The 14,557-nt window shown below is 34.7% G+C and overlaps 1 pseudogene; it reads left to right on the top strand.

Moving 5' to 3' along the window:
- Positions 1-6,049: 6,049 nt before the first annotated feature.
- On the top strand, positions 6,050-7,394 carry LOC139510534 (uncharacterized; annotated as a pseudogene).
- Positions 7,395-14,557: the final 7,163 nt, after the last annotated feature.

Genomic DNA, 14,557 nt, shown 5'->3' with positions numbered 1-14,557 from the left:
TTCGTTAAAATCTATGACGTTTTGTTTTGTGTTATTGTCTCACTGATATAAATACAATATTGTAACATAAGACAAACTTTGTATGATTGATCTTATGTAAATTTTAATGTAGATATATACATTTTTTTACGATTTTTATTGAGAAACTTTACTTGTAGTTAACTTGAAGTTTGCTTTGATTATTAGTGGATGTATTTGGCTCACAGCTTGGCAGCGAACCTCCATTATATGGCGGTTGACAATGAATCATTATTTTGCTTCACTGTCAATCTGGCATAATTCGCTGCATCAAAAAACATTTTGTTTTATGAATAGGATCATTTACTACAGATCTAGATGAACAATGTAAGGGTTTCGATCCATCACCTGTGTTCCCACGGTGATTTCCAAATTATTTTAATCCTATCTTCAGTAACCATTATCTGTGGTAGTAATTTATATATATATATGACAGTACGGTTGCCATAATCAGCAATATGCGGGTAACCTCATTTTTCAGTTATATACAACATGTATAAATAATAAGAATAATAATATTAAAGGCTGTGGCCAAATACTGCCAATTTGTTGTTTAGTCTTAATTAGCATCTGGGATAACGTAAAAAAGAGAATTAACATCTCACACCAGAAGAAATATCACCTTTATACAAGATCACGTCATTCTGATCGAACATAGAGCAAACAATAGGTCCGAGAACACAATTATTTCGTAGTGCATTTCTTTTAGAACATAAATGAAAATAAAAAAAATCCCACCTGCGCTTTCTCAAAGAAACTTTTACAGTGTGTTGTACTACTTTTGGGACAAATTATATCAAAATTATAGGAAACTTCATCGGCTCTAACTCAACATATGGACAATTTTATGTTTAGGGCGTCTTGAAATCTTTTGACAGCTTCCGAAGTGCTAATTTTCAACCTTTTTCAGCTGGACCAAATCACTACTTTCCTTTAAAATTCCGGACCCAAATTTTTTAACAATGTAATTTCACCCCCCTACTTGCAATTTGAGGCATTAAACATGGAGAAATAAATTTGGAAGGGGTATAAAAATTAATGGCAAGTAACCCACTGTCAACACTAGGGACTATATTCGTGAACAACGGTAGTCGACAATTGTGGTCTCGGACCTAATAGGATAGAAAGAGTTGACAAATCTTAAAAAAACTTGGTATGACCAAAGCTTAATAAATTATAACACTGCTTACAAAGTTTCATGACAATAGGATGTATATTATAGACAATAAGTTAAGTTCTATACTCATCTTTGCGCGTAAAATTTTGACGTTAAAATTGAAAAATTTCAACTATCAACTTTTGGGCCTTTAAAAATTAAAATATTGCAAAAAAATACTTTTTAAATGCCTTAATATATAACTTATCCTGTACTTAAAGCAACAGAGTACTCATTTGATTTATCAGACTTGGCATAATTATTCAAAAGTAAAATTTATATGAGCCTGGGCCTAAAAATTGAGGTTTTTCAATGAAGGGGAGCCTTTCATGAAGATGTAATATTTTCCAGCAATTTTAAATTTGCGAAGCTTTTTGGTTATAAATGATCCTTACATATGTATTGAAAGTACTTTAAATGGAAAGAAAAGTTACAAATAACATATCATATTAGTTTAAAAGATTCTTAGGCCAAGTAAGACTGGAAAAAATTTAGGGTCAATTTAGGCGGTGCCATATATTTACATTGAAAAATGCATACTGAGGCTATAAAAAATAAAAATTTGTGTCTTTTTTATCATTTCTATACTCATGTGACATGATACAACAAATCTGAGCATAAAAGACTCTTGCAATTAACTTTTCTTACAAACAGTATGGTCTGATACAAAGATTTTTGCCTTTTTAGGGAAAAAATTGCATGCAATTTATTCTCAACAGGCTTATATTTAAATCACTTGCTATCCTACAGAAGAAAAGAAAGATATTATGTGAAATGGAACCGGTACAATAGACATTATAAAGTGCTTTTGATACAAATTTAGTGAGGTCTTTATTATGGACTTCAAATTTTATGTACCAAGCTCCCCACTTTTTACTTCATCCAAACAGGGCGTTAGACAAGGGTCATTTATGCAACACATATTACACATATTGTCTGAGATAATCTTCTTTTCTGTAGATTCAGAGTTCATAAATAAATAAAAGAACTAGATAAAGGCATAGAAACACAAATATTGACACATGAAAACCTGTCAGATAGAAAGTCAGGATGCCATTTATGCATCAATATTGAAAAAGCTATAAATGCCTATTTTGACCATAAAATGCCAAAATTGGTCTTTTTTTCAGAAATTCTATAAAATTAAAGTTTAAATCTTTTAGTTTCATGCTATTTGACAAATTGACACCATCAAAACATTTAGGGAAGTTGCCAAAGTACAGATTCTATATTTACAGATTTCACCTTATAGGATAGAAAGAGTTGACAAATCTTAAAAAAACTTGGAATGACCCTTAATAAATTATAACACTGCTTACAAAGTTTCATGACAATAGGATGTATATTATAGACAATAAGTTAAGTTCTATACTCATCCTTGCGCGTAAAATTTTGATGTTAAAATTGAAAAATTTCAACTATCAACTTTTGGGGCTTTAAAAATTAAAATATTGCAAAAAAATACTTTTTAAATGCCTTAATATATAACTTATCCTGTACTGAAAGCAATAGAGTACTCATTTGATTTATCAGACTTGGCATAATTATTCAAAAGTAAAATTTATATGAGCCTGGGCCTAAAAATTGAGGTTTTTCCATGAAGGGGAGCCTTTCATGAAGATGTAATATTTTCCAGCAATTTTAAATTTGTGAAGCTTTTTGGTTATAAATGATCCTAACATATGTATTGAAAGTACTTTAAATGGAAAGAAAAGTTACAAATAACATATCATATTAGTTTAAAAGGTTCTTAGGCCAAGTAAGACTGGAAAAAATTTAGGGTCAATTTAGGCGGTGCCATATATTTACATAAAAAAATGCATACTGAGGCTATAAGAAATAAACATTTGTGTCTTTTTTATCATTTCTATACTCATGTGACATGATACAACAAATCTGAGCATAAAAAGACTCTTGCAATTAACTTTTCTTACAAACAGTATGGTCTGATACAAAGATTTTTGCCTTTTTAGGGAAAAACTTGCATGCAATTTATTCTCAACAGGCTTATATTTCAATCACTTGCTATCCTACAGAAGAAAAGAAAGATATTATGTGAAATGGAACAGGTACAATAGACATTATAAAGTGCTTTTGATACAAATTTAGTGAGGTCTTTATTATGGACTTCAAATTTTATGTACCAAGCTCCCCACTTTTTACTTCACCCAAACAGGGCGTTAGACAAGGGTCATTTATGCAACACATTTTGCACATATTGTCTGAGATAATCTTCTTTTCTGTAGATTCAGAGTTCATAAATAAATAAAAGAACTAGATAAAGGCATAGAAACACAAATATTGACACATGAAAACCTGTCAGATAGAAAGTCAGGATGCCATTTATGCATCAATATTGAAAAAGCTATAAATGCCTATTTTGACCATAAAATGCCAAAATTGGTCATTTTTGCAGAAATTCTATAAAATTAAAGTTTAAATCTTTTAGTTTCATGCTATTTGACAAATTGACACCATCAAAACATTTAGGGAAGTTGCCAAAGTACAGATTCTATATTTACAGATTTCACCTCTTAGGATAGAAAGAGTTGACAAATCTTAAAAAAAACTTGGTATGACCAAAGCTTAATAAATTATAACACTGCTTACACAGTTTCATGACAATAGGACGTATATTATAGACAATAGGTTAAGGGAACTATTTTATTTAAATAGAGTATTAATACTTAATACGTTTTGGAATGCTATTCAGTAGTTACTTAGGGACAATTGCATGTCTAGGTTTTTAACCAATCAGCAATGGGGTTTCCCAGTCACTGCCTCTTCTGCTTCTCGTTTACTAATTGTTTTTCGAGATCATACTAATTAACCAATGAGATTCATAGCTAATTTTGAATTAACCAATCAGCGCTTAATTAGTAGGGCCTTAAATTTGTTTTATGCACACAGACTCAACTATTCCTGAAGCAACGCTTGCTTGCAGCAGCCATTATTATTTTCGGGGGAAATATTTTCTTTATTATGATCGTATATTAATTTACATCATACAATGGATTAATTAATTTCGTATTGGATACAGACACAAAATTCTGCTATTGTTTAAACAAATGATTTACAAGAATATGTACATGTGCGCGGTACGAGTATTAGAAATAGTCCGACGATAATCTATGATTCGTATACTGCTGGACTAGGCATCATCGTGACTATTTATGACTGCTTAATCTTTCGATACCTGCAAAGATGTTCATATGTTACATATATGAGGCTACAAACTCGTCAATGAGACGGAATTGACCATTATTACTTGCTTGTTTGCTGTGTGGCTGTTTACCTTTGCGCTCATTTATGCATATTATTCTCGGCGGAATATAATAATGTCAAACGATGAAGAAATCACATTTATGGCCTCGTCCGACAGACCATCTGATAAAGTGAGAACATGGGCCGGCTTCATGAAACTCAGTGAACGTACCACTGATACAATCCTAGAGCTAGGATTCGAAAACATGGAAGCGGTGTCACTAATTAAGGCCGTCGATTTGGCGGAGACGAACATGCCGATAGGACAGCGCAAACTGTTATTAAGAGCGGTCAATAAAACTTTCCGAAAGGACAATAGTGCCGAGATAGAGAAGGTGGACATGCAACCGTCGAAACGTATGACATGCGCACAGGATGAAGGCGAACACGGACATGCTTCCGGTGTAAATAAAGATGGCGGCGCACGCAGCCTAATCCAAGATGGCGGCGCCCATAGTGTAACCCAAGATGGCGACAATCAACAAGAAGACGACTATATCCGGGCGGTGCTTCAGCAGTTATCAGCAAGCCAGAAAGAACATGCACCTGATCCAATTAACGTCAGTTATAACCCGAACATGAACAATGTCAATTCTAATTTATCTTGGCAAGACCCTCAGATTTATTTAAAATCTGCCAACATGGACAGTAAAATAGTGTATAATGACATTTCAGACTTTGTTTCCTATGATATAGGGGGGACCAGCATGTCTGAGGAGTGCCTTATTTCAGATACTTCAGGGGGGCAACTGGTTTTTAAATCTGGCCCTTTAAGACCAAAACTTGAGTCCCTGTCTCTGTGTCAGTGGTCGAGGGTAAATCTGTCTATCATGTACAAGTTACTGAGCACAGGAGAACTGACACAGACACAGGTTCTTGACTATTTATCTTATACCATGAGATTTTATCATTTAGTTTCATCATGTGAATTTGTGTCAGTGCTGTTTTTTGATAGGGAATACCGCAGACTCCAAAAACAGCACAATTTTAGGTGGGGCACTGACATCCCTCATTTACAGTCAGTTTATCTTCGGCCAAAAGCCTTACTCACTAAACCTCAGGCTTCTGGTCCATCTGTTAAGCTTGCATCTAAGCAACAACAGGATAATTCCAAATAGGCATCTCATTCTGCAGAAGGTGTTGAAATTTGTAAAAAATTCAATAGTAGGAAAGGTTGTTTTTTACAAAACTGTCGCTATTCGCACATTTGTGCCATCCAGGGTTGTGGTGCTGAACACCAAGCATTTGCTCATTCAAAAAACTGGATGTAATGGTAAAGCCAGTGCGTGACCTTGTTTATACTGTTCGGCAAGAGGAACTTAAAAATGATTCTGATAAAGAATTTCTTTTACATGACATTAAACATGGGTTTGACTTTGTTCAGGATATTAATTTGGCTCCACTTAACGTTTCAGCAAAAAATCACCCTTCGGCACATATTGCAAGTCCTCTTTATGATAAAGCACATCAACAGATTTTAATTGAAATTGAAAATGGTTATTATGAGTTGGCAACGTCAACACCAAAAATTATCAGTCCTTTAGGTGTCATTTTAAAACCAGATGGGGGTGTAAGGATAAATCATGATTGCAGCAGACCCATAGGCTCAGCTGTTAATGATTTTGCAGGGGATATGGATAAGCAAAAATTTCAATCTGTTGATGATGCAGCAAAATTAGTGACAAAAAATTGTTTCATGTCCAAAGTTGATTTAAAATCGGCCTACAGATCTGTGGGTATCAGTCGCAGTAGTCAACAGGTTACAGGTTTACAGTGGACTTTCCCAGACGGTCAAATACATATTTTTATAGATACATAATTACCTTTTGGCTCTAAATTAGCACCTGGTATTTTTCATAGACTTTCCCAGGCTATTCGCCGCATGATGTCACGCAGAGGCTTTACCATTATAGCATATTTAGATGATTTTTTCATTAGCGAGAGCACTAAGCAGCGCTGCGCACATGGCCTTAGAGTTTTAATTTACTTGCTGCGCAAATTAGGCTTTGCAATTAGTTGGTCCAAGGTCTTGGACCCATGCCAGAAATTAGTATTTTTAGGTGTGGAGATTGACTCCACAACATTTGAACTAAGATTACCTAGTACAAAGCTAGAGCAGTTAAGGCAAGATTTGGCAGATTTTCAGCAGCGCAAGCATGTTTCAAAGAAACAACTGCAGTCCCTGGCGGGCAAGCTAAATTGGGCTTCTTCAGTGGTTCGCGGCAGAAGAGTATTTCTTCGGAGAATCATTGATGGCATTACGAAGCGCAAGCCTGATTGGCATAAAATGCGATTATGCGGGGATATTTTGCATGATATTCACTGGTGGTACAATTTCATGTCCACTTTTAATGGGAAATCCTTCTTACTTAACACGGATCCTGTCACTTCGGTTTATACTGATGCTTGCAAAACAGGTGCAGGTGGAGTTTTTGGTACCGATTGGTTTTATGTAAATTGGAAAGAGGATTTCCCATTCGCGCAAACTTTGCATATTATTGAGCAAGAAGCATTTGCAGTGGCTTTGGCGGCCAAGCGTTGGGCTAAGTGCTGGCAAAATAAGCGAGTATATATTTATTGTGATAATTCATCAACAGTTGGTTGTATCAATAAGTGTACCTCTAAGAACAAACTTTCGATGTCATTTTTGCGCGAATTGTTTTGGCTGTCTGCTACTAACAATTTTCAACTTGTTGCAATTCATCTACCAGGGAAGCACAATGATATGGCTGATGCTGTTTCAAGGTTGCACGAGTTAAAGCTATGTCAATTTTTTCTGAAAGAATGCTGACCAACTCCGTTGTTTGTGCATCACCTTGTTTCTCATATGTCCTGTCACTCCCTTCGTTTTCTTTTATTTAGGCTCACAGGCGCCCTTTGAGTCAGTGTTTTTTTTCAGATGTAATTACCTTGTGCTGAATTCAGGACACTGAATTCTTGCAATACTGTTCAGAATAATTGAATACCATGAGAAAACTTTATTTATTCAAAAAAGGGTGCCATTATATATTAACCTGCCTTCCTATAAACAGCATGTCACGCATGTACTAGTATTTGTTATGACCAAGTGACCTATTGCATGAACCTAATCACCTATTTTAACACAGGTTTGGATTATTTTGGAGTAACACAGTTTTTCAACTTGATTTTGCTTTCTTTATAAATATGTTTATTGCTATATTGATATGCAAAGAAAATATTAAACTGTGATTCTTTCTCCCTATACGTGCTATAACCAGTTGGCATGTCTTGGTCCCTTGACTGAACTCTGTTAGGTGTAAATCAGGTGCTTTCATCTGCACTGTAACTCTTCAGCATTCGGTCAGGGCACCAAAGATATAGCATACTGGTTATTGGTACAACTGACATATATACAACATAATAAGGGAGGATCTGGTAGGACAGTGTTATGTATTAATGGAACTATTTTATTTAAATAGAGTATTAATACTTAATACGTTTTGGAATGCTATTCAGTAGTTACTTAGGGGCAATTGAATGTCTAGGTTTTTAACCAATCAGCAATGGGGTTTCCCAGTCACTGCCTCAACTGCTTCTCGTTAACTAATTGTTTTTCGAGATCATACTAATTAACCAATGAGATTCATAGCTAATTTTGAATTAACCAATCAGCGCTTAATTAGTAGGGCCTTTGTTTTATGCACACAGACTCAACTATTCCTGAAGCAACGCTTGCTTGCAGCAGCCATTATTATTTTCGGGGAAAATATTTTCTTTATTATGATCGTATATTAATTTACATCATACAGTGGATTAATTAATTTCGTATTGGATACAGACACAAAATTCTGCTATTGTTTAAACAAATGATTTACAAGAATATGTACATGTGCGCGGTACGAGTATTAGAAACAGTCCGACGATAATCTATGATTCGTATACTGCTGGACTAGGCATCATCGTGACTATTTATGACTGCTTAATCTTTCGATACCTGCAAAGATGTTCATATGATACATATATGAGGCTACAAACTCGTCAATGAGACGGGATTGACCATTATTACTTGCTTGTTTGCTGTGTGGCTGTTTACCTTTGCGCTCATTTATGCATAATATTCTCGGCGGAATATAATAATGTCAAACGATGAAGAAATCACATTTATGGCCTCGTCCGACAGACCATCTGATAAAGTGAGAACATGGGCCGGCGTCATGAAACTCAGTGAACGTACCACTGATACAATCCTAGAGCTAGGATTCGAAAACATGGAAGCGGTGTCACTAATTGAGGCCGACGATTTGGCGGAGACGAACATGCCGATAGGACAGCGCAAACTGTTATTAAGAGCGGTCAATAAAACTTTCCGAAAGGACAATAGTTCCGAGATAGAGAAGGTGGACATGCAACCGTCGAAACGTATGACATGCGCACAGGATGAAGGCGAACACGGACATGCTTCCGGTGTAAATAAAGATGGCGGCGCACGCAGCCTAATCCAAGATGGCGGCGCCCATAGTGTAACCCAAGATGGCGACAATCAACAAGAAGACGGCTATATCCGGGCGGTGCTTCAGCAGTTATCAGCAAGCCAGAAAGAACATGCACCTGATCCAATTAACGTCAGTTATAATCCGAACATGAACAATGTCAATTCTAATTTATCTTGGCAAGACCCTCAGATTTATTTAAAATCTGCCAACATGGACAGTAAAATAGTGTATAATGACATTTCAGACTTTGTTTCCTATGATATAGGGGGGACCAGCATGTCTGAGGAGCGCCTTATTTCAGATACTTCAGGGGAGCAACTTGTTTTTAAATCTGGCCCTTTAAGACCCAAACTTGAGTCCCTGTCTCTGTGTCAGTGGTCGAGGGCAAACCTGTCTATCATGTACAAGTTACTGAGCACAGGAGAACTGACACAGACACAGGTTCTTGACTATTTATCTTATACCATGAGATTTTATCATTTAGTTTCATCATGTGAATTTGTGTCAGTGCTGTTTTTTGATAGGGAATACCGCAGACTCCAAAAACAGCACAATTTTAGGTGGGGCACTGACATCCCTCATTTACAGTCAGTTTATCTTCGGCCAAAAGCCTTACTCACTAAACCTCAGGCTTCTGGTCCATCTGGTAAGCTTGCATCTAAGCAACAACAGAATAATTCCAAATATGCATCTCATTCTGCAGAAGGTGTTGAAATTTGTAGGAAATTCAATAGTAGGAAAGGTTGTTTTTTACAAAACTGTCGCTATTCGCACATTTGTGCCATCCAGGGTTGTGGTGCTGAACACCAAGCATTTGCTCATTCAAAAAACTGGATGTAATGGTAAAGCCAGTGCGTGACCTTGTTTATACTGTTTGGCAAGAGGAACTTAAAAATGATTCTGATAAAGAATTTCTTTTACATGGCATTAAACATGGATTTGACATTGTTCCGGATATTAATTTGGCTTCACTTAACGTTTCAGCAAAAAAATCACCCTTCGGCACATATTGCAAGTCCTCTTTATGATAAAGCACATCAACATATTTTAATTGAAATTGAAAATGGCAATTATGAGTTGGCAACGTCAACACCAAAAATTATCAGTCCTTTAGGTGTCAATTCAAAACCAGATGGGGGTGTAAGGATAATTCATGATTGCAGCAGACCCATAGGCTCAGCTGTTAATGATTTTGCAGGGGATATGGATAAGCAAACATTTCAATCTGTTGATGATGCAGCAAAATTAGTGACAAAAATTGTTTCATGTCCAAAGTTGATTTAAAATCGTCCTACAAATCTGTGGGTATCAGTCGCAGTAGTCAACAGGTTACAGGTTTACAGTGGACTTTCCCTGACGGTCAAACACACATTTTTATATATAAAAAAATACCTTTTGGCTCTAAATTAGCACCTGGTATTTTAACACAGTTTTTCAACTTGATTTTGCTTTCTTTGTAAATATGTTTATTGCTATATTGATATGCAAAGACAATATTAAACTGTGATTCTTTCTCCCAAACCTATACTCATGTTTGCGCGTAAAATTTTGACGTTAAAATTGAAAAATTTCAACTATCAACTTTTGGGGCTTTAAAAATTAAAATATTGCAAAAAATACTTTTTAAATGCCTAAATATATAACTTATCCTGTACTTAAAGCAACAGAGTACTCATTTGATTTATCAGACTTGGCATAATTATTCAAAAGTAAAATTTATATGAGCCTGGGCCTAAAAATTGAGGTTTTTCAATGAAGGGGAGCCTTTCATGAAGATGTAATATTTTCCAGCAATTTTAAATTTGTGAAGCTTTTTGGTTATAAATGATCCTTACATATGTATTGAAAGTACTTTAAATGGAAAGAAAAGTTACAAATAATATATCATATTAGTTTAAAAGGTTCTTAGGCCAAGTAAGACTGGAAAAAAATTAGGGTTAATTTAGGCGGTGCCATATATTTACATTAAAAAATGCATACTGAGGCTATAAGAAATAAAAATTTGTGTCTTTTTTATCATTTCTATACTCATGTGACATGATACAACAAATCTGAGCATAAAAAGACTCTTGCAATTAACTTTTCTTACAAACAGTATGGTCTGATACAAAGATTTTTGCCTTTTTAGGGAAAAAATTGCATGCAATTTATTCTCAACAGGCTTATATTTAAATCACTTGCTATCCTACAGAAGAAAAGAAAGATATTATGTGAAATGGAACAGGTACAATAGACATTATAAAGTGCTTTTGATACAAATTTAGTGAGGTCTTTATTATGGACTTCAAATTTTATGTACCAAGCTCCCCACTTTTTACTTCATTCAAACAGGGCGTTAGACAAGGGTCATTTATGCAACACATTTTGCACATATTGTCTGAGATAATCTTCTTTTCTGTAGATCCAGAGTTCATAAATAAATAAAAGAACTAGATAAAGGCATAGAAAAACAAATATTGACACATGAAAACCTGTCAGATAGAAAGTCAGGATGCCATTTATGCATCAATATTGAAAAAGCTATAAATGCCTATTTTGACCATAAAATGCCAAAATTGGTCATTTTTGCAGAAATTCTATAAAATTAAAGTTTAAATCCTTTAGTTTCGTGCTATTTGACAAATTGACACCATCAAAACATTTAGGGAAGTTGCAAAAGTACAGATTCTATATTTACAGATTTCACCTCTTAGGATAGAAAGAGTTGACAAATCTTAAAAAAAACTTGGTATGACCAATCAGCAATGGGGTTTCCCAGTCACTGCCTCATCTGCTTCTCGTTTACTAATTGTTTTTCGAGATCATACTAATTAACCAATGAGATTCATAGCTAATTTTGAATTAACCAATCAGCGCTTAATTAGTAGGGCCTTTGTTTTATGCACACAGACTCAACTATTCTTGAAGCAACGCTTGCTTGCAGCAGCTTAACAGTTTAAATGTCTATCGTCGTGAACAGTGGTCGTTACAGACAAACGTTCACGTAAATTGTCCCAGTCAATGGATGAATTGAATGTGTCAATCAATGGCCACACAGCCATACTGTTTTGAATTTCATTCTTTTAATACAATGAAGGTTTGGTACCGCTAAAATAATTTAAAAAAATGTTGCTATTCTCTTTTTGGATAAAAAATACATTACAAGGGGGGAAACATTAGCTCCTCGTACTATTAGGTGGAAAATTGGCCTGATCCTGGTGACCCCCTATAACGTTGAGGGGAAAAGTTGGGTCATGCCAATATTTCCGGGGGTAAAATTTAGATCGAGCCAGGTTTTCCCCCAGGAAAATTGGCATGGGGGAAGATTGGCTATAGGACACCGGAATTAATTGATTTCCATTGTATTTTTTATAGACCATGGCGAAAGGTTTATTAACTAACACGTTTAGCGGTTGTCCTTCAAACAGTCGTTTCTTATTGGCTAAATACCCCAAGGGTGACTGGGGTATAGAAATATGGTCACTTGGTCTTCTCCCGACCGGCAGTAAAACGCTTGCTGAAGTGGGGCGTCCGTTTGGCTGTGCGGGATGTATCAAGTTCGCAGTCACGTCCGTCAGAAGGGGACGTTAAATCCGATGCCTCGTGTAAAGAGAGTGCCACGCTCTTTGCACGTTAAGAACCCTTGCAACAACTCTTTGAGGGGTCCGTAGGTGGCCTGTTGCAAGGCAAAATTTCTGTCCCTATCCAATATACCCTCATTTTCCAGTGGTAGTCCAAATTTCCCCGACCATCATCCTAGATGGCCTCTATTACAACAACCTACCTATTGTATTTATTGTGAACTTGTTCTCGTCCTGAATATGCATGAAATATTTGCCATTGGACGTTAAGCAACCAACAATCAATCAATCAATCTTATTGGCTAAATAGACTAATTGATGAAGGTAATGATTATACCAATCAGTACCTCAGGTATTTTTAAGGGTAAACATCATTTTGCTTATTCATAATTTGACGTAAAACTAAAAGGTGTCATTCGTTTTCCTTTATTTTATGTCTTATAAGTACTGTGTTTTGCAAATGATTATATCAGCCTGTAAAGTTAATGACGTTGCTTTTTTGAAAACTTGTATGAAGTAAAGCAACTGATATTAGTCTAATTTTATAGTTCAAATTGGCAGGTCCAGTACGCTGATCTTACTAAAAAAATGCAAATATATTTTTATACAACACATATTGTTTAGTATGCATAATGTGTGTTCTAATTATTTTTTGTTGTTGTAAATATCTGTTCTACCGTTAAATTGCTTCGTCTATACTGAATTATGTTTTTTATTGTGCTTTTAGTCCACTTATTGAGAACAAATGCAAGGGAAGGTTTAAATCTAAAAAAATACTTTAATCTAAATAAGGGCAACAGAAGTATAACAGTAGTATACCGCTGTTCAAAAGTCATAAATCGCTTGAGAGAAAACAAATACGCGTTACAAAATAAAACCGAGTGAACATATCAAAGAAAGAACTTTATAACAAAGGAATGAAAGCATATTTCAAATTAAGGAAGACCTTTTCAGTGGAAAGCCCAAAACCTAGTACTTTATTACACATCTATAACCATACAATCCGACCAATCTTGTTGTATGGATCTGAAATTTGGGGTTATATACCACATAAGAAACAAATACATTTGGATAAATTTATATCAAAAGAAACTGATCATCTTGTACTAGAGAAAATTCATACTAAGCTTTGTAAATTTTCACTAGGAGTTAATATAAAAACATCAAATATGGCATGTATAGGAGAACTAGGTTCACTCCCTACACTGTATTATGTAATAATGAATATGGTAAAATATTTGATCCATCTTATGAAAGATATTGAACCTTCAAATATTATTCTACGGGAAGCCATAAATCTATCTCATTCTATAGACAAACATAACCAGGAATCTTGGATAGGAAACATTAAACATATATTTAAATTTCTAGACTTAGAATATCTATTTGTTAACCAGTCAAACTTTAAACAAAACCATATTCTAAAAAAAGTAAAAACATCTTTAACCATTAAATTTAAAGAAAGCTGGTTAGCTAGTTTAGAAAGCAATTCTGGGAAGTGTACTAATTTACAATCTGGCAATAAATTAAGAACTTACAGAAAATTAAAAAATATTTTTATGTTTGAACCATATTTAAAAATGAATTCAAAAAAGGACAGGCAAATAATCACAAGATTTAGAACTAGCTGTCATGATCTTGAAATCGAAAGAGGGAGGTATATTGGAACTAAAGCTGAAGACAGAAAGTGTAAGCTATGTAAGAACGCAGTTGAAGACGAACTACATTTTCTTTTAAAATGTCCTGTTCTAAAAGATACTCGATCTCAACATCTATCTAATTTAAATTCTAAATTCAATTTTTTCAAGATTATCTGATGAAATGAAATTTGTTTGGATTCTTTCATCTGAAGATTTGTTTGTTACTTCAAACTTATCTAATTTATTGCACTCCCTTTTTGAAGAACGAAAGAAAATTATAGCAAATATTGTAGTTTAAAAAAAAAAATATAGAAGAAAAAATATAGATAGATATATATATATATATAGGAATTAAAATTGATCAGGAGTTGTCTCCCATAGACCTAGAACTATCCTAAAGATTTATGTAATTTCTCCAGGTCACAGTGGCACCCATAACAACTATGTTTTGTCAATAACTTGGTT

This window comes from Mytilus edulis, chromosome 2 (genome assembly GCF_963676685.1).
Source record: "Mytilus edulis chromosome 2, xbMytEdul2.2, whole genome shotgun sequence".
NCBI classification, from domain to species: domain Eukaryota; kingdom Metazoa; phylum Mollusca; class Bivalvia; order Mytilida; family Mytilidae; genus Mytilus; species Mytilus edulis.
The sequence above is the reverse complement of the archived record's forward strand: the minus strand, read 5'-3'. Positions and strand labels throughout refer to the sequence as shown.